The sequence below is a fragment of the Varroa destructor genome, unplaced genomic scaffold (genome assembly GCF_002443255.2).
Source record: "Varroa destructor unplaced genomic scaffold, Vdes_3.0 BEIS01000002.1, whole genome shotgun sequence".
In the NCBI taxonomy this organism is placed as follows: Eukaryota; Metazoa; Arthropoda; class Arachnida; order Mesostigmata; family Varroidae; genus Varroa; species Varroa destructor.
Genome location: NW_019211455.1, coordinates 12,967,282 through 12,988,435, shown reverse-complemented (window position 1 = coordinate 12,988,435; position 21,154 = coordinate 12,967,282). Strand labels below are relative to the sequence as shown.

Here is a 21,154-nt window from a genome sequence, read left to right as displayed (position 1 = left end):
GGAACAGGGGGGCACACCGCCGCTAGGTCGGTGCTGATGTCGAAGACACTCGAAAGTAAGGACGTGTCGTGGCAGTAGTAGCAAAACAAAATTCTAACACTTCTAATGGCGAAACTGACGTTCGCTCAAACAGTCCAGGAAGAGAAACACGGGCAATGCGAGCGGCCTATATTGTTCGTGGGCGAACACCAAATAATGACGAATTGGTCCCTAGACCCTTTTACCCTTTGTCTTTTCAGACGAAACCCATTTGAACACCGTCATCCCCTAGGCCCGAACTTTGAACCAGCAGTGAACAGGGAGCCTGAATAGCAGTAGCGGCACGAGATGTCCGCGGAGGGTACAGTTAACGCAGACTCCGCGTCCTTGCTAGTCTATCTGCAGTCGTACACAACACCGGCTGGTTCGTCTGGAGTGAACTTAGCAACATCGAAGAGACCGTTTACAACGGCTGGACTGGCAAGCTCCGCGTCGCCTCCTTGATGGTTCCCTGACGTTGAGAGGGTGACCATGAGCACATATATTATAAACGAAAATAGCGGTTTGGAAACTGTCTGCAAACTCAATCAGTCTAGAGCCTCTCACCGAAACGAGGAGATGGACCTTACTTAGTCCAACAACACGACAGCTTGAATAAGAACCAAAGCAAAATACGCGCATAACCATGCCGAAAACGAGCGATCCCAATAAGTCGGCAACGAGAAAAACTGAGGTTTGAAGGGGGTAATAATGAAAGAAATTAAGATCAGACCGAAGTTATACCGGTACCATTTACCAGTGATAACCACAGTGAAAGAAGAAAAATTGGCGATGCCCCCATTGCATTGCGTCGTCTGAGCCCACTCTGTATTGTATGTACGACGAACTGTTGACGAGACTGAGCCAAGCAGGCAGAATGGGCGTTTTTCGAACGATGTGGATGGGCCAGAACGGCCACCGGGCCTTCACCATCAATGAAGAAGCTGCAACGCTGTGGCCATCTACTTGCGTCGCAGTGGAAGAAATAGGCTTTGCAAGGTAAGAAGCGTTCATGTCACCTCTGACTGTAGCCGAGACAAGATCGCGAGTCCAAGATTTAAGGTTGGGGTCGCTGTTATCGCAAGCCGACGACAGAAAGGAAGAAAGAGCAAGGAGGAGGAAGATAGGCCAAAAACTTGTACCGTGGGTATAGCCGAAGTACAATATGCCCGTCGCTCTCTGCAGTCATGGCCATTGCATTGCTAAGGTCTTCCTGGTCTGTCTACCACGCAAAATGATGCCGCATTCCGCCGTTGTGAAGTATGGTAGCGTAGCCGAGAGGGGTAAGAAGAAATAAAGCACAAAGAAGAAGACCAAACCAGGCAGACCCCGTAGTTTGGCCTTTCCTGGCCAGAGCCATTTTGATCATCCTCGTTGTTGTCGCTGTCTACTGGCAACCGAACTCTTCGTATGCCAAGCTGTACTATGGCTGTTGGCTGGTAGCTCGTGAGTGCCGATGTGGCAGGCAATCGGGACAATGACTCACATTCTAGCGCTTAGTACATGCCTTATCCTATACCCTGCTCCGCCCGCCGACAATCTTTAGGCACCCCTGCCACCACAAAGCTTGCATTCGTCTCTAACCCTCAGATGCTATTCGCCTCAGTGCAGCTAGCGTACAAGGCAATGCCCCCATTTTACTCGTAGCTCCGGTGCTAACTGGATGATTGATTCGGAAAAAAGAGAAATGGAGGGGTGCCTTTTTTGCTCGTGGCGTCTTTGGCATACCACCACCATTGCAAACCGTCCGACGATGTGCGATGTCCGTCAAAAAGGCGGTGTTTGCGCATAGTTCACTTCGGTCTAGGGACTTCTTGAGGTTCTCCATCCCAGTTTCTCTCATTTTGCCCCGTTTGTATCGAGGCATGTTTCCAACCACGATTAGCAGCACAGCAAGCTGTCACATAACAGCAGGCCTTCAAAACAACATGATGTTGCCAAAACCTAGACAAGATCGCTAGGTGGTCGAGTCGGCTTGGACAATCGTGGTAGAGCCGTCTCGCAAAACAGAATGTACGTTATACGATGCTATATACGTAACCTCTATAGACAGCAAGGACGGCAAAACATAAGAGATCCGTAAATCTCGTAAGTTAGTGCTGCTCTAGCGGCAGCACTCATCGTAGTGTGGTAGACAGTACCCGTCTAGGAGCTTCCTTTATTCGTAATGCTCTCTGTAATATAAGATTGTCTGTGCCGTTCGTCGAACAAATTTATCTGAACGATACAATTCCTGTCGAAGTAGGTTTACTAGCTGAAGCTTAGGGATTCGAGTCGTCAACAAAAAGTCAAGTCGTTGAATAGGCTTGTGATAAGAACCACTGTTGGCTGAGCATATAGTGGAGGGACTAACGAAGTAAGACAATCTATTTCGATGGCTGCGGCAACGATAAGTGCACAGGTTTACTCTAATGCGATTCCAACTTTTTGGACAATACTGATTACTTAATAATATTGTTGCTATAACTTGTACTATCTTGTACTATTGTTGTCGTTCTCCGATGTTGATCAGGACATGAATCTAAAAGACCATATAATTGCAGCATTTCTTCCTACAGACTTTACACGGCTAGCATTCGCTAACATCTATAGTGATAGCGGCTCCACCTGCCCATCGCCCCGGGGTTTTACAATTGCTCGAGCGCCTATTCCGCCGGCAAACTGTGAGACTTTGCCTCAATAAAGGTATGGTTGCCCCCAGCTCTTTCTCTTTTGTAGCAGTCTTCCCAGACGCAGACCTTCCTTACTACGTGGAGCCTCGTTCCACTCGCTTTAGCTTTGCTCTTTAATCCGCATCCACTCTCTTGTGTTCTCCGTTCTTGTAAAACGTTTGCAGAAAGAAGTGCTCCAAAGTCATCTGTCAGAGATTGTTTTCAACTAGCCGCGAATCGCCTATCTCCATCTTGAGTGTGGCTGACTTCTTGCATGGACTGGGATAAAGGGATCTTTCCTGTCTGCTCATTTGTCTGCTTACTACCACCTTTTTGTACCCGCACTAAGACCCCGCTAGGTGCAGTTTGCCGTTGGACACACGACGTTAAACTCGACCTGCCCTGAGAGTTATTCGTTCGCAGGTTCAACCGCCGCAAACATCTGAACCAGCAGCGCCAGATGCCGCGTCCCTGAGTGTGAAAGACGGCGAGATTATGCGTTACCCTCACAGACATTCAGCTGACCAATCTTGAAATCAGGCCCGCCTTGAGTTCTTCAGTCAGCGTTGTAATAAACGTTAGAGTTTACCTGAACGGAATCCGTCGTAGTTACAAACGGAAGCGGTACCGTGGGACACAGCATGGTACTCAACGTACAGTTTTCTGAATGCAGAGCTATAAAACAAAACGAGAAGAAACAAAGGAAAAAAAAAACCTATAGAACAACAACAATTCTGGTGAGGCTAAGAAGTAGAATATGCCGTACCAGCGGCGGCAGCTCTACTGTTTCGAATTCCACCAAATTTAGAAAAAGTTCCAAAATAAGTCAGCAAAACTAACATACAGAAGGTATCTACGAGAGACAGTCAACTTTAAAGTATCTATTATTCCCAGGTCCGTCATCAGCTCTCATGTTCGCCCGTTCACTTCGTTTCCCTTCATCCCACTGACAGGGTCCAGGTCCAAGAGGTGTCGATGGCCCAAGCTGCTGAGGTCCTGTTAAATGCGCCCTTTATATCTATTCAACATCTTCCATAACCCCCACGATTCTTTGTTACCATACCCACATCACTCCAAAGCACTGGAGTGCCTGTCTGAGCATCGAAAAGCATTTCGGAACGTTAGATTGCGCATCGGAATATCGAAGAAAGCTAGCACCCTATACCTATAAAACAGCGGGCATATCAAACGTTTTGGTGGCTCCTACGGGGACGGGGTAGGCAAGAACGGACAGAGAAATGAGGTACAAGGACAGATACGTCAACACTGAAAATCCGTGCCTGTTGCGGAGGTGTAGGCTCTACCGGGAGTTGCTGCAAGGCCAAATGCCAGCAGCTAAGTGCGAAACGGACGAAAACCAGACCCCTTTTTCTTAAAACCGAATCGTCAACAGCAGCGGCAGCACGCTTTGGTATTGGCAGGCAGCACCACTCACTTGACAGCCACGGCGGCTTTTTTTTCTGTTTGTGCTCTGAAGCGTATTGTACCCCAGACGGCCAGAAAAATAGATAGGCTTCTGGGGGTGTGGGAAAGCGGTTAACGTGTGCCAATGCAGTCGTACACGTGACAGTGTATAAAACCGTAAGAACGGGATAGTACAGCCAGTAATAAAATGTTAAACGCAAAACTGAAGTAATTTTATGGGCAAATATGTTCGTGAGTGTGTGCGATTCATACACGATGGTATCGTGAGTACTGCATTTCAGATAAATAAGGCAATAAGTGTTTGTGGTAGAAAAGTAATACTTCACACCGCTGTATTATTTTTTATACTATTGTGTACCACGGTGCTGATGCCGTGCGTTGTGTGTGGCAGATCTGAAGTGATACAGAGCAATAACTACTTTGTTTCCCTTTTCAGGCCTTGGCTTCAGATTTTTAAGTTTTGTTTTTGGGTCTACGACACTATGAGCAATCAAGTCAAGAAAACACTATTATGGTTGTCACCAATGTCCTTGATCATGGCTAGTTCCTTTTTTGCTTTTTGTATGAGAAGTTTGAGACACATAAATGGGAAAAATTTGACATAACTGAAACACCGACCGAAGAACCCAATACAAATACGCATAATAAGCAGGCGCTGTGGTTGGAGGGACTTGGGGGTAGAGAGGAGCAATATTTAGATGACAACATCGCAACTATTTTTGCGGCTGTCGTAAGTTGAGTGCATTTCCCAAATTGCTCCTGGATTCTTTGGTCGCTCAAACTTCTTTCTTACGAAAACAGAGAGATGCCGCTCGAAGTAGAGCGAACGGTCAGAGTCAGCCATGTATCGTAGTAACCGGGACGAGGGAGTAAATCCCCACCCTGGGGTAAGCCGTCTTTGCAGTCCTAGAATTTCCCACCAAATCAGAGCTGAAGGCGCCGAGCAGACGATCACGTTCGACATCGATGTCAACCGACTAAAACATGGCGGTTGTTGGCGTCTGACATCCTAAAAATGACCGCTAATGGCATCGGAGGGAACAGTATCCACACAAAGGCATGTAAGGATCGGCAAACTCAGGTGGAATGAGATAATGATATGAAAAAAAAAAAACGATGAGAAGCTTACGACCGACCGAAGACCAAAAGGAAGAGCTTCATTATCGAGGCATTCTGACAATGGAATACAACGAACAAGAATACATACGGATTATTATAACATTTACATGCTATATTGTGTTTATCGATATCGATTACACGTCTTTGAATTGGACTAAAATGGTTCTCCTTGCAGGTAGAGTATTACCCATCGAAAGACGTAACTGTCTCTCCAGCATGATGGACTCGCACCGAAGTACTATTACCTGCCACAAACAATATACTGCCATAGCCAATTTCAATCATAGCGGACTTAGGCAACTCTGTGTAACGAATGTCCTTTAAAGCCCACTAATTCACCTAAAGAAAGAACATGAATTCAAAGTTCAAAGACAACATCCTGAACTTCTTTGACAGTCAATGACATAGTACTAATAATACGCTTGTAAGGGTACTAATAGAGAGAAAGTTCTGGCCTTTTACCTATTACAGAAATAGCAACTTTATTTTTAAGAGAAAGTGCTCGTCGCTTAGAAGTGTACAGCATTGTCTCGATTTAAATTTAAATCTTCGGGTAGTAATCGCCCACGAACAAACGACGTCACCATACTACCATATGTCATATCGAACTAGCATGGAGCTCGTCAGCTCCGGAAGTACCAAATATTCGAAGCTGGCAGGCAGGATCTTACTGTCAACTTTGAATAGAGGGTCGCCATCTATACGAGAGCGGGTGCAGGGATTGCCTGAAATGTCTTCGTAAACTCCCATAGCCGTATGTCTCCATTCTGATCTTCACCCAGTGATCTCTCTCCGATGAACAGGGAGCGACTGGGTACAACTGGAGCATCGAAGTATCGTAGCTGACGCCTGATCGGCTCGCCACCCCACTAGGAAATACGTGGGTGCTTTGGTTCCCGACTTCTTATCGTACTATCAGTAGGCCCCCGTAACCCAGCGGATACCGCAACAAAAAGCACCTACCACCACCCTCTGCTCGATGCCAGCTTTGCAAGGGAACCATAGCTGTGACAGTCTTTCTCTATTCCAAATACAGTTAGCCGAACACAGGTGAATCTCTTTTCTAACTCTAGGCCTTCGTCCTCGAGTTTCGAAATTTACACTTGATTTCACCAGAACTGTTGTGGCCCGATTGAGTGCAGTGCCGAAACAAGCGCAAACACTTGGAAAATAAAAGAAAAAGTTAAGGACAACACGTATAGAATGGTGGTGCAACATACAACTTCTTGGACCGCACTGTGACGCGAGCGCCACGGTAAATGTAGGTCATATTAATCATCACAAATTTAGTCGAATTAAGGTGTGGTGCTAAGTTATTTTGAATTCTTTTCTATTCTAGGCCCCTGGAGTCACTGGGACGCACATAGCATACCTAGTGGAACAAGCAAACGAACAAAAAATAGGATTTTTTAGCAAATTAAGTTAATCTAATCTAGAGACATTAGGCAATTGGTTCTTGACTTTAAAACGTATACGATAAGTTTTGAGAGTTCTCAAGTTTTCTCGGCTTGAAATGTCATTCGTTAGTGCTCCCGTAGTTAATTTGTTGTCTCTTAGAAATAGACATCGCGATACTCTATGCATAGCCCAGACATCAACACAGAGATCTGCTACAGCATTTTACTACCCAGCCAATGATCGTTGCAAATGTATTATAGCCGTGGGATCTCATACATAAGATACACCCGTGCTAGTGTGCTCTCTCCAAATAAAACCCCACAGATTAGACGGGCATAGGCATAAAGAACAAGCATTAGAAGTCATTGCTTTATAAACTTATCCCATGTTGTTAGACTGTAGAATTATCTCGAGCTAACGCTAAACAAGGTTTCCTAGTGTCTCCGTCATCGCCTGTGGCAATCTCCTGTAAGGAGCCTACGCAGTTTAGACAACGCTGGGTGCTAGACAGTACTTGAACCGGTACCTCCGCTAAGCCGCCTTAAACGGAAAACTTCTATCAAATACAAATCCAACGAACTGTAGCGGTAGTCATTCCCCTCGCTGATCCTGAATTTCGCTTTTTCCATTCTCAGGGGCAACAGGACAATTCGTTTGCTCTTTGTTCTCCGGCGCCTTCTTGGGCGAACGAAAATGCGAGTATCGCGTGAGATATGTTAGACAATCCCACTGCAGCCGCCCTAGTCGATTCGGAATCGTATAGAAGCGTCCATCTCCGAAGTCGGTACTCCCAAACCACAAATGGCATCGGTTTCATGCACTGAGCCCGCATACAGGTAGGTACGCACCAAAGAAAATGAGGCTGTCGGTGGAAGTTGAGGATGTTGGAGCTAGCGGCACGAACTGGAAAAGTGATGAGGTAACTATTCAATTGGCGCTGAGAGCGGCATCGGGCAACGGCTGGAAAGAAAGAAAAGGAGCAAAACGAATGAAATCTTGCCCAAGCCCCAATCGCATTAGCTGTGGAAACCAAACACTGGAGCGGCACTGTTGGCGGCAGGAGATGAAGCAGCGATAACAGCGACGGGGACGAAGACGGAGGTCCGGCAGACCGTGGCGAACCTACAAAGGGGCCGGATAACCCAGTCTGGCGCGTCCTAGTCACAGACACACCATTCGAAACAAACCCTAGCGAAAGAAACAGAAAGAGTACGCAAAAGAGAAACTGAACGGGAACTTCTTTCGCACAAAGTCATCCGTTGTGTCCGCACTCGTTCCTTCAACACCACGACCCTTGCCCTTCTCTAGGGCCTCCGGCAGAAACCGCTGCCACTGAACACCGAGTTTCGCCGTTCGTCTGAGCAATTCTTTCCGTTTGCCTCAACTGCTGTCGCTGCTCCACGGAACCACATAGCATAGACGCTGCTTGTGCAGTGTCCGTCTCTCTGAGGGATACGACGCAATGTGATGTGCAGTTCTGCTACCGAAAGGCGAACGGTACTCGATGTAAAAGCGGCGGCGTTTTCGTGGCAACTAACAGACCTCTCCGCTACAGACAAACAGAAAGATGGGCGAACACTCCCAAACATTGTTTCAACCGAATCTCTCTTCTCACATTTCCCGAGTATTCCCCACAACCGAGCGTCAATAGTTGCAAACAGCAGCGAACCGTGAAGCAACAACGTGTGGCAGGGGATTGCTGGATGTGCTAGCAGTGGCCGCGCATTACCGGTGTCGTGCAGCCTCAAGTCGACTAAATACAGACTGGCTGACTAAACAACGGAGTGACAGGCGCATACGATGACATATGCTCTTCGGACACTGGGGTCGAAGCAGCACCCCCTACGATCATTGATGCCTGCCTCAGATGCACCAGCAATCATAGCAACAGTAACTGTTGCCAAAGTGGAACTTACTTCACCCGTGACGACCGTAAGTTCAAGTCAACATGGCAGGCCAAGAAGGAAGCCAAGGAAACACGATGCAAAATGAGCCAGTTTTCGCCACTGCCACTGCCTGTCCATCCGAACGAGCCGTCGAGCGACTGGAGTCGGGTCAGGCAGAACCGGGCTGAAAAGCCGGCGGCAAAAGCGACACGAACGACAGCAGAGAAAGCTCAGACGGAGCGATCAGGCGATCGAGCCATGTACCCACAGCGAATTGTTCTATGGAAGCGCTCACAAGAAAAACAGAGCGCGTATGTCCGCGTAAACGACTGCGCAAACGGCTACTGAAGCCAGAAACAGAAAGAGAACCGAGAAGACTTTGTCGTAAGGCGATGACAGATCGAGAAAAGCGAACAGGCTCAATGTTGTTACTATCACGACCCCGGTCACTTCCAACCTAGCCACATACTGCAGCAACTCTCGTAACGTATATAATGGTGATCCCTAAGGCGCCAGATTCACTGGTAGGAAAGCAGTGATTCAAGATGGAGGAGAGACATGAAGAAAACGAACACGAGTGAAGCAGCGACCGCCAGCACTTCGAATAATGTGAAGATTTGCCAGGCTGTCGTGAAATACGATCTACTCACAGATGCAGCAGTAATAGTGCTATAATGCAAAGAATACGGTAGGAACGGTTGTACCTATGGAGACATGGACCTTAAGGCGGTAATAGACGGTAGAGATCAACGCATTAAAGAGGCGAATCAGCCACCCACAAGGCGGCAAATCCTCGACTGCAAGGGATCTAGCGTCTCCGTCTGCTTTTGAGTAGATCCTCCCTCTTTTTCGGAAGTTTTGAAAAATACGTTTAAAAAAATTGACAGTGACACTCATAATACGATAGTTTTTTGCTCGGACGTCGACAAAGGCTGGCTTTTGCCTTGCATAAATTAGATTGAATATGAATATTATTTTCATGAATAGCCTGTATGCATGATGGTCACCGTCAGCGGCCAGTCCCCTGCTCTCAGTTAGATTATATAGCCAACTGCGTTATTTGTCACAAAGCAGTCTCATAGCCGCTGTGCATTGTCGCCATTGTAGGACGTGTCCCTTTGGTGCGTCTACTGTTTCCACCTTCCTGCGCCTATGAAGTCAATTCAGGCATACTTTACTTCGCAGGCGTCACTTTCAGTGTGTCATCCGCTGCTTGGCCACCAACCGATTCTAAAGCCATCACTGACTGTCAGATGAGCAAAGCCTCTATTCAGCATGGTAGGTTAGCAACACAATGTGTAGCAGAGAGAGGAAGCGAGCGATCCGTGCTTAAATACGACTAGAGTAAAGCGATGTTGCTCTGGCCCCCCTTGACACTCTCAACCCAATACGCCGACCAGCTCCCTACGGGAATAACGGTAAGGTTCCTTAGTGAAACAGGCAGGGCCAAAGAGGCCTCAGCCAAGTCTCAAATGCCGAATTCGAATGTCGAAGCGAGACTCGACTTGACTTAGCGTGCCCACGGCCATAGCTTGACATTACAGTGCGGCACACAAAGGCGCTACCGGAGCCTTGGCATTCTGCTTGGGCTATACGCGTTGCTCCTGGCGGGTGACAAGAGCAGGCAGCCGCTGCTCCTCCAACCTGGAGTTCCGTAAGAGTCTTGCCCCAGCTCCATTGCTCACGAGCGGCGGTAAGGGCTGACCGCAGAATGTTCGGAATGTTTGGCCCGCCCCCAACTCCTCGCGGCGAAGCCAGTACGAGCCTATCTGGTTGTCTGCGTTTATGCAGTCAGGATACAAACGGAATCCGGAACTGGCTGTTTTCCGCCTCCCACACGCTGACCGCAGCACTGCGGTCCACCACGGTCAGAAATTTCCCGTTTTGCTTTGAAGCAATACGGCTTGTGGAAGAACTCGCGGAAGGCGGGACATTAGAGAAACGTAGGAATACTCAAACATTCGTATACATATACAAGCAACAACACTTCGAGTCCTGCAAGCAGACAGGAACCGTCGTCGTCGTCGTCCTACCTACATCTGCCAGACATCAGCTGGCCATCGGCGAGCAGGCAAGAATTCCCAAAGGAATGAAGTTTCGAAGTGTTAGTGTCAATTGTTTGGAAGAATCAGTATTGTCGCTCCACCCAAGTCAAAACAGTCCGCAACGTAAAACAAGTAATAGTAGACGTATCTGTAGTAGCATTATCAATGGAACACCAATTGATTTTTATAACGATGCAAAATCAGTTGGCATCACGGCAACAACACTGCTTGCGAAGTCTTTTTCGTGTAATGAAAGACAAGCACACATTTCAAATACCGTGTCATTGAGTTGTTGATATACTGTTGTGTTGGAAATCAAACATACATGCCTATACTGTTCTGCGTCATGTAAAACCAAGCCAACAACAGTAGTAAGTTACGGTGGCAAGGAGAAATCAGATCAGAAATGTAGATTGAAGTAAAAAAAAAAAAGTTCAGTTAAGGTAGCGAGAGTAACAACAACTAACAGAAGTAACTACTATATCCATGTTCCACTAAAATACATTTTGTCATGATGATTCTTAGCCGCAGGAGAAAAACCGGTGCCAAGCGTGTTAGACGTGCTTTACTCCAAAACATAAAAATTGAATAAACTACCTCGCGCATGTCTTTCTCCTTCCAACTGTTCCTTCCTTTAGATTCAAGTCCCTACGTCGTAGCGGAAGGTGCCGCCAGGCTGTTGTTGACGCAGTGCACAGCGAACAACGAGAACGACTTTAAAGGAGGAATCTGCTTACAAGGCGCCCAGCCGGCAAAAGCCCTTCGATCTCACTTCACGGTGCCTTCATGCCATGCTTCGGCAGCTGTATTACATTATAGTTTCTGGTTCCCAACTGGCGAACACGGAAGAACGATGTGTCGAGGCAAGCCTGACACACGCGGCACCAAATAGTGCAGGAGAATGTCGTACAACTTGTTCTTGTCAAAAGCCACGCCAATAGACAATACCGTTATGTAAGAACAGTGGAGCTGACATGCCTTTACGAAACAGCCACAGTCCTTTGTGGGTTAGTCACTCGACGTTAACTGCTACTCCGAGAAAACAGAAGTGCCGTACAAAGTAGAGATAAATAAACATAGTGTAATTTCACTGAAATTATTAACTTGGCAGGAGCATGCTCGTGATGCAGTCTCTCAAGTATCATCCAAATGTTCAAAAATGGGAAAAAGATATACAGAAGGTGAAAGGCAACATCAAACCCTTACAAACCGGCCTTAATGTTACAACGACGGCTTGTTATGCTAAATTACGGCTTTTAATATCACCCATTTTGCCGTATCGTAAAAATCAAGTGCCATAAAATTGAACGATTCTTAGTGAAGTTTATTGGGTAAGCTAAAGAGATAACTGCGTATCGCCTGTACGAACTATCACGGTATAGGCACACACATACCTGTACATATGCGAAATGTGCTTGCGCACTCAGGAAACAGCCGGGCTTTCATAGCTTCGAATCGACGCTACTGAATAGATATATACGACTGGCCAAAAAAAATTGGAGTGCAGTGGGACACTGCGATAGTAAGCTCTGAGGATTCAGTCGAGATTCAAGAGTACCTGTATTGTGTACGTTGGAGCTCGAGTGTGAGCTATGATCAGCCATTCCCAACAGAGCTTAATATGCGCATGCATTACTATCCGAAATATCGTGTGTAGTTTCCCTCGGACATTGTCGGCGCCCACACGATCCTGATGATGACACTTTTGGCAACAGTAGCTTCATAACTCAACCAACTGTTAGAATTTCAACATGTAACAAATCTGACATGTCACGCTCTCATTCTAACTCCAAATCGGGGGCTCCGTATGAGCGATGGATTCATGGAAATGACGCGACTCAACTTAACATCTATGTGTTGTTTTCCCTAGTACGCATTATACGAATCTCATTTATGTTCCATATTCCACATCACCTCCTTGTCCCCTTGTTGACTAGTTCAGCCGCTGAAGTTCTCAAGCCAGCTCTGCGACAGGACAACAACGATTAATTCATCCGACCTATACGTTACCGCATACAGGTCACATAGTGTTCTACAGCCCCCACCTTTCCGCTTCTCTTCTTGGGAGGGAGCGATCCCAACTGCAGTACTGCCCCTTTTTCTGTACCTACCGCACCAAGAAAAAGCAGTATTTTATCGGAGGAACGAAAGAGTCGTTTTGTGTCGATGCTATGTGTGTGTTTCTGCGCTTAGATTAGTTGGCCGGGCTATCGCTGAACGCATGGACCGGAGTTCTCGTTGTAACAGCCGTCGAGGCTGCAGCGTGTCCCTTGTCTAGTCGGTTTCCTCTCGCAGAACAGCTGCTATAACCGGCTTATTAAAAGAACCCAACGGAAGGGTCCCTCTCTCTCATCGCGTGGAATACGGCCAGCCAGCGAACGACTCATATCTCCACGCGTCATTAGAGACGAAGACGGCTGTTGTAGTTGTGACAGTAGCGTTGAGTGGGTCGAAGTGTTGTTGCTGCTACCAGATCAGGCCACACTAGCAGCGGCTATGTGCTATACAACTATGGCGAAACTCACATGAGTGGAACTCACACCGCCATACCGAACGCCGATCGTCGCTGGTGGCAGTGGGGAGGGGCTCGCTCGGATGCTGCGAATACGAGGGAGCAAAGAAGGATGCGAAACAGGAGCGGCCAAGGAGATAGAAACGAGGGGTAAATGATATAAGCCTTAGTTCCTAGGAGATCAAAGCGATGGTGCAGGCCGCTGGCAAAGCAGCCAAGCCAACGAAGGCGGATAGCAGTGAAGACGAAGGTATCCTCAGAATCTGCTAGTGGCGATTCTGTACCGTGTTGTGCCGCCGTCCGGGATATTGAGAAGGCCATCATCCCCGAGGCGAAGGCAAGGCGATACCGCTCAATTCGGTTCAATTGAGCTTCTTCGTTCTGAACGGCTTGCAGCACAAAGCAACATTAATAGACTCTATATGGCGACAGTGAAGCAGCGACGAGCGTAGCTCGACTGCTATTCTTAGCAAGAACGTAGCAGAAATCGCGATCATGTGTTGTTCCTGGTGCGGGGCTGCTTGCACTACGCACATGGAGAACGGCAGGACTGACCGCTACGGCCGCCGCAGCGCCACGGTTGGCGCTACCGAAAACGACCAAGAATAGAGACGAAGCCAATTTAGTGTAACAAGACAAACACAAACTATGCTAGTCCCTTAATGTACGATATCACAAGCCGCTCCACATGTTGTGTAATAACAAGTCGATGATAATGTTTGTAAGGGCGATCTGTGCGCTATTTATAAATTAATCGATATCTACTCGAAATTGGATCGCGATGTTAATAACTAAATATGCTCAACGCCTAAGTTGTCACGCGCTTACTATGGAGAATCGATGTAGGGACTCAATAACAATGATGGTCAACAGTCATTGTCAAAAGGTGTTAGTCTTGTCCGTCTCGCCATAACCTGATAGAGCCTGTTGTTAAGGTTGTTTCGTTTACGGAACAGAAGCCTGTGGCTACTAGACACAGAAGGAAATTGTAGTTGTCACTTTGGCGACGCCCAATCATTCTGTTCTGGTAACAGCCCTTGACAAGCCGGCGCTCTGCAGCAGAATACAATTCTACAAGATTTTGTTGCCAGGACCGTCGCCGACTAGTCCGTCTCTCCAGGCGATGGAAAACCCCTCGACCTGTTGTGCCTTTTTTTTGTTCAAAGCGAGGTGACGGAGCCGGTGCAGATTCTTACTGCACTTGCGTGCCGCACGAACGCTCCTTGTTGTGTTAACAGACAGATTTCATAGACCTATTATTTTTGCCTGCCAAGTGCTCTTCTCCCACGGACAGAGAACGGAACTGAAGATATATGTGAGCTAAGAAGTGCACAATTACACATACGTGTATATATATATATATATATATATATATATATATTGGACTAGTAGCGCGCGGCAAGTGGAAAACCGCGAAACCAACGAATAATATATATATATATATATATATATATCCAGTGAAAAGAGAAGTTTTCCATGGTACGAAACAGGCGGGTCGTCAAAAAGATGTGGTACAACGAAACGAGACAAATCTTTTCTTTTCTCAAACCTAAACTAGAAAAAAAAAAGCTGGCAAACATAGCCAAACAATCCATAGTCAAAGACAAAGCAAGAAAAACACAACTACATCGAAGTGTCATCAAAAGCCTCGCAGACATCGTTCTCCACATTTCACAGTGTTCCGACAGTGATTGGCGAATACAAATCAACGGCACGTTCGTTCTATCGCTTGTGTATATATGTTTGTTTCGTGCTCTTTTTACGTGTTTCTGAAATTTACGTGTTTTTTTAATTGTGGACTGATTTTTGTTTGTGACGATAAAAACTGTTCGCTGAAAATAGTTCCGGTAGTATGCACATTTTTTTCAGTAGCTAAATCTAAGATAATTAACATAGTAGACGTTCACACCTGTTGCTCAGTCTAGTACACGATATTTTTCAGTCGACGCGGAAGGATTGCCTCACCGAGCGATCTATGAGCGCCCCGCATAAACAGATTGCAGCATTGATATTTTTGAAAAAAGAGATATTCTTAAGGATGATTACGTTTTTTGGTAAATAGCGCGACCTGATTCAATCCTTTGCGTAGAGATCTGAAAGAACTTCGCGTCTCATTTCCCTAATGCACCTTGCACTACGTTTATATGCCAAGCGTAGAGGTAAACCGCTCGTTTTGAACGCTACATTCATATGATTTCATGCAGGGTTGCGTCTGTTACCTTCTTCTGATTAAGACTTTATAAACAATGTTATACAATCGATTCGACTCTTCACTGATTGTTTACTTAAGATATTATACTACACAACTACTTCGTGTTCGAACAAGTACTCCTTATTATCCTTATCCACTGATACTAACACTCAGTTACATTTATGAATAGTCACACTTCAAGTCTAATTTCATCCAAAGCAGCCCATCGATTGGGTTCCATTGACAAACGTACTACGTTGCCGTCCGGTTTGTCTTCACACGTGTCAGACGTCGACATAGCGATAAAATGAAGCTTATAGGTAGGTAGCTGGTAATGAAAGGAAGGCGCTAGTTTTGCAAAGGTACGTCCAATACGGTGTGTTAGCACTTCACAGTGCTTAAGGGGTAGTCCTGTAATAGCATATTATCTAACCTTCAGCTGTCAAGTTCAGCTAAAAATTGTACAGAACAGCAAATAAATCTTAGGTTCTATAGTCCAAATAATCTGCTATGGGACCATGTTAGCGAGCACTATATAATCATAGTGGATCAGAGCATAGATAAACATAATGCATAAGCTAATATAAATGGCAACATTTATATATTTTATTGTTTGTTTGTATTTGTATATTCTTTGTGTGATTTCGGTCATATTGGTTCCAGCTCTGTCGTTATCTGAAGATGTGCGACTAACTGCTCCAGCGTATAGAATTGGGTCTTCATTGGTTGTCATTAAAGTCATAAGAAGTAAGCTACTTTCACGGTTAAAATACGAGACGCATCATCACAACTATACCCTTATGAATTCGATGGATGTTTAGAAAATACTCGGACGGCTGAGACTATACGCAAATGAAAAAAACGTAGCCGGTAATTATACCTGAGCTCGCCTTATTTATCTCAGCACCATCGATTCTGTTAGCGTTGATCTCTCGACGTGTGGTGTTATAACCAAGATCCTACGTATCTACCTTGTTATAGGTATAGACTGATAAAATCGACAGTCGAGCATTTTTTGGCTGGAACGGTTACGTTGCCTTCTAGCGGGTAAAAAAACCTGTCTAAATCCGACAGGTATTTGCGTTATGAAATCTTTATGCCGCTATATGTACGTTCGCATCGTATCTTCTCCAGTTTCCATTTTAATTAGATAAAATGTTAGAGAAAGATTTTCTTTTGTGCTAGACAGACCAGGTAATGAATCATAGTTAAGAGAATGTGTGATCTGTGTTAGTTGATGATGGTGTCGGTCGTTCAGGGGTAAGACAAAATACTAACGTTTGGGATGTAACTTGTTTTACGCACAAACAAACGCACTATGTTTGTACCATTCCGCTAAACCGCTGAGAGAAAAAGGGCTGTAAAGCTCTGGTACCTTCAAGGATGTGTGCTCGTCATGGAACACGAGGCCAAGATAAGCCGCTAGTTAATCAGGGTCGAGTTATCTTTCTGTGTTGTTTTAGCTCCGCTACTTAAGCCCTCAGGCACTACTTCAAACATTATTGTGTAATGTGTCGGTTAAGTCAATCAGAGAGCAATTTCACTATGAACCAGTAACAAATCACTAGATGAGTGTATGTTGCCGTGATAGTTTAGTGATTAACGTAGCGACACGTTATGGTCTAGGTCCGAATTCGGGCATAGGTACGCCTCGTTTCGTCCTTAGAGTCGGCCATCTAAACAAATGACGGAAAAGTTCAAACATAAAGAGGTCATTTTGTATATATCTGCATCACATATACACGATATTATGTTGCAGTCTATTGTAATAGTGAATCCGATTTTTGACTATTTTTTTCAGTTTTTTACAATAGCGTTTATAGCTCGATCATCATTATCTTCTGACCATCGTTATTTTATCCGATCAAACATCTTTTGGTCATTTTGTTGACCCCGCTTTCCAACACGTTTTGATCTTAACGTTCTGTCTTGAAGAATCTTTTTTGACCTAACGTAAAAACTTATGTATATATATATATATATATATATATCGCACTATTGTAATACTGACTTCTCTTTTCGGCCTAGTGTACGAGTGCATTTGTCATTTAGATGAAGAAGATCGCCATTGTCCACAGCGCTGACTTAGCCCACAGATACCCAGGCAAGCCCAGAACATCAGCTAAATGCTCTCGCCGGTCATGGCCGCTGCGTCATCCGCGTAGCGGCCGTCAGAATGACCGAAGCTACTTCAGCCCACGCGACCCAAGCAAATGCCAGACAGAAATCCCACAGTTCAAATGACAGCGGTAGATGGGCTCTGCGTTTTGTTTAATGACATGAATGCCAAAGTGACAAAATGTTGTCACACGGCCGAAAAGAAAGGGACTCACATAATCCTGCGACAACCATAAAAAAAAAAACTATTAAAGCACGTACGTGATTTCCAGTTCCATACAGTGGTGTTGCGTCCATGTTGGACGGCCTTTGGTACAGCCAGACACTGTGATACACTGGCAATCATATGCCGTCGCCCTCGAACTCAGTTCACACAAAAGTGGTCAGACCTTCTCTCTGCCTCAAACGGGGCAGCAGACTAGACACATCCAAATTCATCAGCTCAAGTACTGATGAGAGCTACCTTGTTTAGTTAAGGTGATTTCTCAGTTTCCTTCTATATATATTCGTTAGTGCTAATGTAATTAGTTTCCGGTTATGGGGTCTCATCTGACTGAAACTGACACAAGCTGCCTTCGGTCTTCAGCAAAGAAGGCAAAGAATGATTCCACTTCTACGGATAACATGAATGATTATGAAGTTCCGCTGAGCACCGGTGGCAAACATCGGCTTGCCGTCGCCATACGACAGTTCACGTTACCTTCATATAATCATCGGCATCCTTGTATCATCGGCAAGGATTCTCTTTATTCTATTGACTTGCTCTCATAGAGCTTTCGTCGTCGTACTACAGGGGCATTTCTAGTTTGCCTTGTATCAGTAACACTGATCATTACCGTACGATGACGTTCGTCATAACGATGCGTACGATATTTGCTAATACAAGCATGTCCACTGTATACCTATAATACTATGAGGTCATACAAAAACTACCTTTGTTATTCATTGTGTTACCGTCGTGACAAGGACGAGTACGACAGCGATACACTAACAATGAAAGCTATTCAAAAGGTACATAGACACAATCAGGGGAATTTAAAGTGAGCGGGCTAAATAAATCACAGCATGTAGCCATTGTTTTTTATCCATCTGTTCATACATAAGACCATAAAGATGACAGTGCAAATAGCCATGATCGAAACGAGACGTTCCATCGACGAAACGTTCTCGTTTGTTCACGATTTCTTTGTGAAGCTTGGTCACCGGTGCATGACATCGCTGATATAGCGATCATCACAGAGATCACCATATACTGGCGATGTTTTCATTCATAAAAAATAAAAAAAAAATAAAAGAATACTTAACGGTTTCATTTTAATGGCTAAACAAGCAACTAGACTGCTGCGACTAGATAGAAGTAGAGATGTTCTACCCCCTTCGACATACTATGTTTTTATGGCTACCGTGATAACTATTTCACCTTTCCCGTATACCATCCTTTAATTAGTTACCTATGAGTAAACCTTTCGCTCTAAACAAGTTAGGAATATTCTTCTACACGTTACAGGTCGAGGAATGAACCACTATAAGATCTATATCCGCGTACAACGACGAACTTTTGAATGATAAGGCCGTCAAATTCACAAGGCATTATACCACGATGTGGCTCGAATAGGATTGTGAACCTTACTACGTAGGGTTACTATGTAGAGCTAGTTTCTGAACAAAAGGGTTACAAAATTCTGAATGATAAGTTAATTAGAAGCATATGTTTGATTTTGGAAGCTTAATCATACATTTGTTCGCTTGGAAGTCATACAATATGTCAAACACTACTTTGAACATTTAGCCTCTTTTGCCATTGCGTAATTTGCGTAACCTTTAACATTGACGCACGCTTGCGTCAGATCCACTTGCGACAACAAGGCAGGTGCGTTACCTGAAACAGCAGAAAATAACAACGGGATGTCAATTAATAATAACAAACTTAAATACATGTGTTATATTTATCGATGCGGTACACTATGTTATTTTATGTCTGCTTTTTTTTTTTCATTCTACCAATGCGTATACTGAACCCGCTGAGCTTGATACAATCCGATAAAATTAAGAATCACTGGGCGTGTGTTTGTTACGAAACCTGCTCCAAGAAAGTTCGCTTGGGGCAACCGACCAGTAGTAGTGCATCGACGAGAACGGATCGCTTTACCCCTTTCCGAATATGAACGCGCTTTTTACTACTTTCTGTCTATGGCCGCGGAAAATGACTCCACAGAGATTTAACGCTTCCAACAATGAGATGGAAATATAGATCGCTGTAAAAAGCAGAAAGTTGTAGTGGCGAAGCTTTCTTTGCAGCAAGAACACAGAAGGTAGTTAGTCGACTTGCCTTATTTTTCCCCATAACGGCTTATCCTTTGCAAGAACGTCATCAATTCAATAAACGTGTTACATTATAACATCGAACGAAGCGGAATCGCTCAGTAGAAACCAGTGCCGGCAATGCGTTCTGAAGTAGACAACAAGATTTTTATAGGGGTTGCGCTCAGTCGGCCATTTTGTGATGCCGTCCTGCCGACCATAATTTGATAGGTGCTAGAACAGAGAGAGAACACGATATGTAGCATCATCATGGAGTTAACACGAATGACACAGCCTTTGTCGAATGGGCTATAAATCAGTGATAAATCGTATTTTCATTGGTCACAAATGCTAGGTCTCATATGATCATTGTAAGTTACCTATATAAATCAGTGATTATCACTATTAAAGCCTTCCGTTATTTACAATTTGACGGCAGTTAAGAGAGGCCGTCAAATTCACAAGACATTATACCAAGATGTGGCTCGAATAGGATTATGAACTTTACTGCGTAGGGTTACTATGTAGAGCTAGTTTGTGAACAAAAGGGTTACAAAGTTCTGAAACGGTCCAGTCGTGCCACTGACGAATATAACATAACAGTATAGTCCTTAAAAAAATCGGATCTAGAAGTTTTAAACAAAGAAAGATTTGATGACATGAAATATCTAGTGTAAGCCCATCCAACAATTAACCAACATTCATTGTGTTTTTTTTTATCTACGGCATTTGTATTTTGCTTGGAATAACGACTGTTTTTCTCTGTACAAACAAACGGTAAAACCAGATTGACACGTTTCTAACTAGCAATCACCAACGCGTTGAATAAACCCCCCTGAGTGTACCAGCTATGAACGTGCTATGGGAAGAATGAAGATATTCTGCGATCGAGAATCTCGTTGGCAGAACTTGGGTTTTACGGTGTTCGGGTGGAACAATGGAGCCAGCTAACACGAGGAGAGCTTTAGACGATGGCAGAAAAAAAATTATGATTGTGATGATGATGGATAGCGGCGTCTATGAAGACAGAACAGGTCCGAAAGAAAAGATTAAACATGAATGGGCGAAGACGCGTTTTTGAAGACGAGACAAATTTGCTTTACGGACGCGAACGACATGAGATATATACATCCGTTTCTACCGTGATGGCTGATCACCTTCCAAAAAGATGATGCAGCTACACTGATAGTACAACTGAATTTATTTTCATCTGTTCTACGTATTTTCCTGCTTTGTTTGTTGGGTAAACAAGCAAAGATCACAAGCAGTGCTAGTTACTTTTGAAAAAGCCTGAAAGTACAAAGTACTTGAATCATATAGTTTTCATTGGCATTAACTTCCTGATGAATACACTGCTGTGTTTTTGTGATACGTAATCAAGTTCATCAAATGTCAATATAAGTTCAACCAGCATTTTCAGGTAGATTTCCTAGTATACAGCAGCCATGCTGTATGCGTGAACTAGAATAGCGGTTCCTTAGCGGTCCTCT

General features: G+C 44.8%; 1 protein-coding gene across 5 annotated transcripts in view; it reads right to left on the bottom strand.

The window, feature by feature from the left end:
- Positions 1-21,154, bottom strand: part of LOC111243679 (uncharacterized) — a 273,017-nt gene that overhangs the window by 177,655 nt on the left and 74,208 nt on the right. The gene's annotated exons all lie outside the window — the stretch shown is intronic.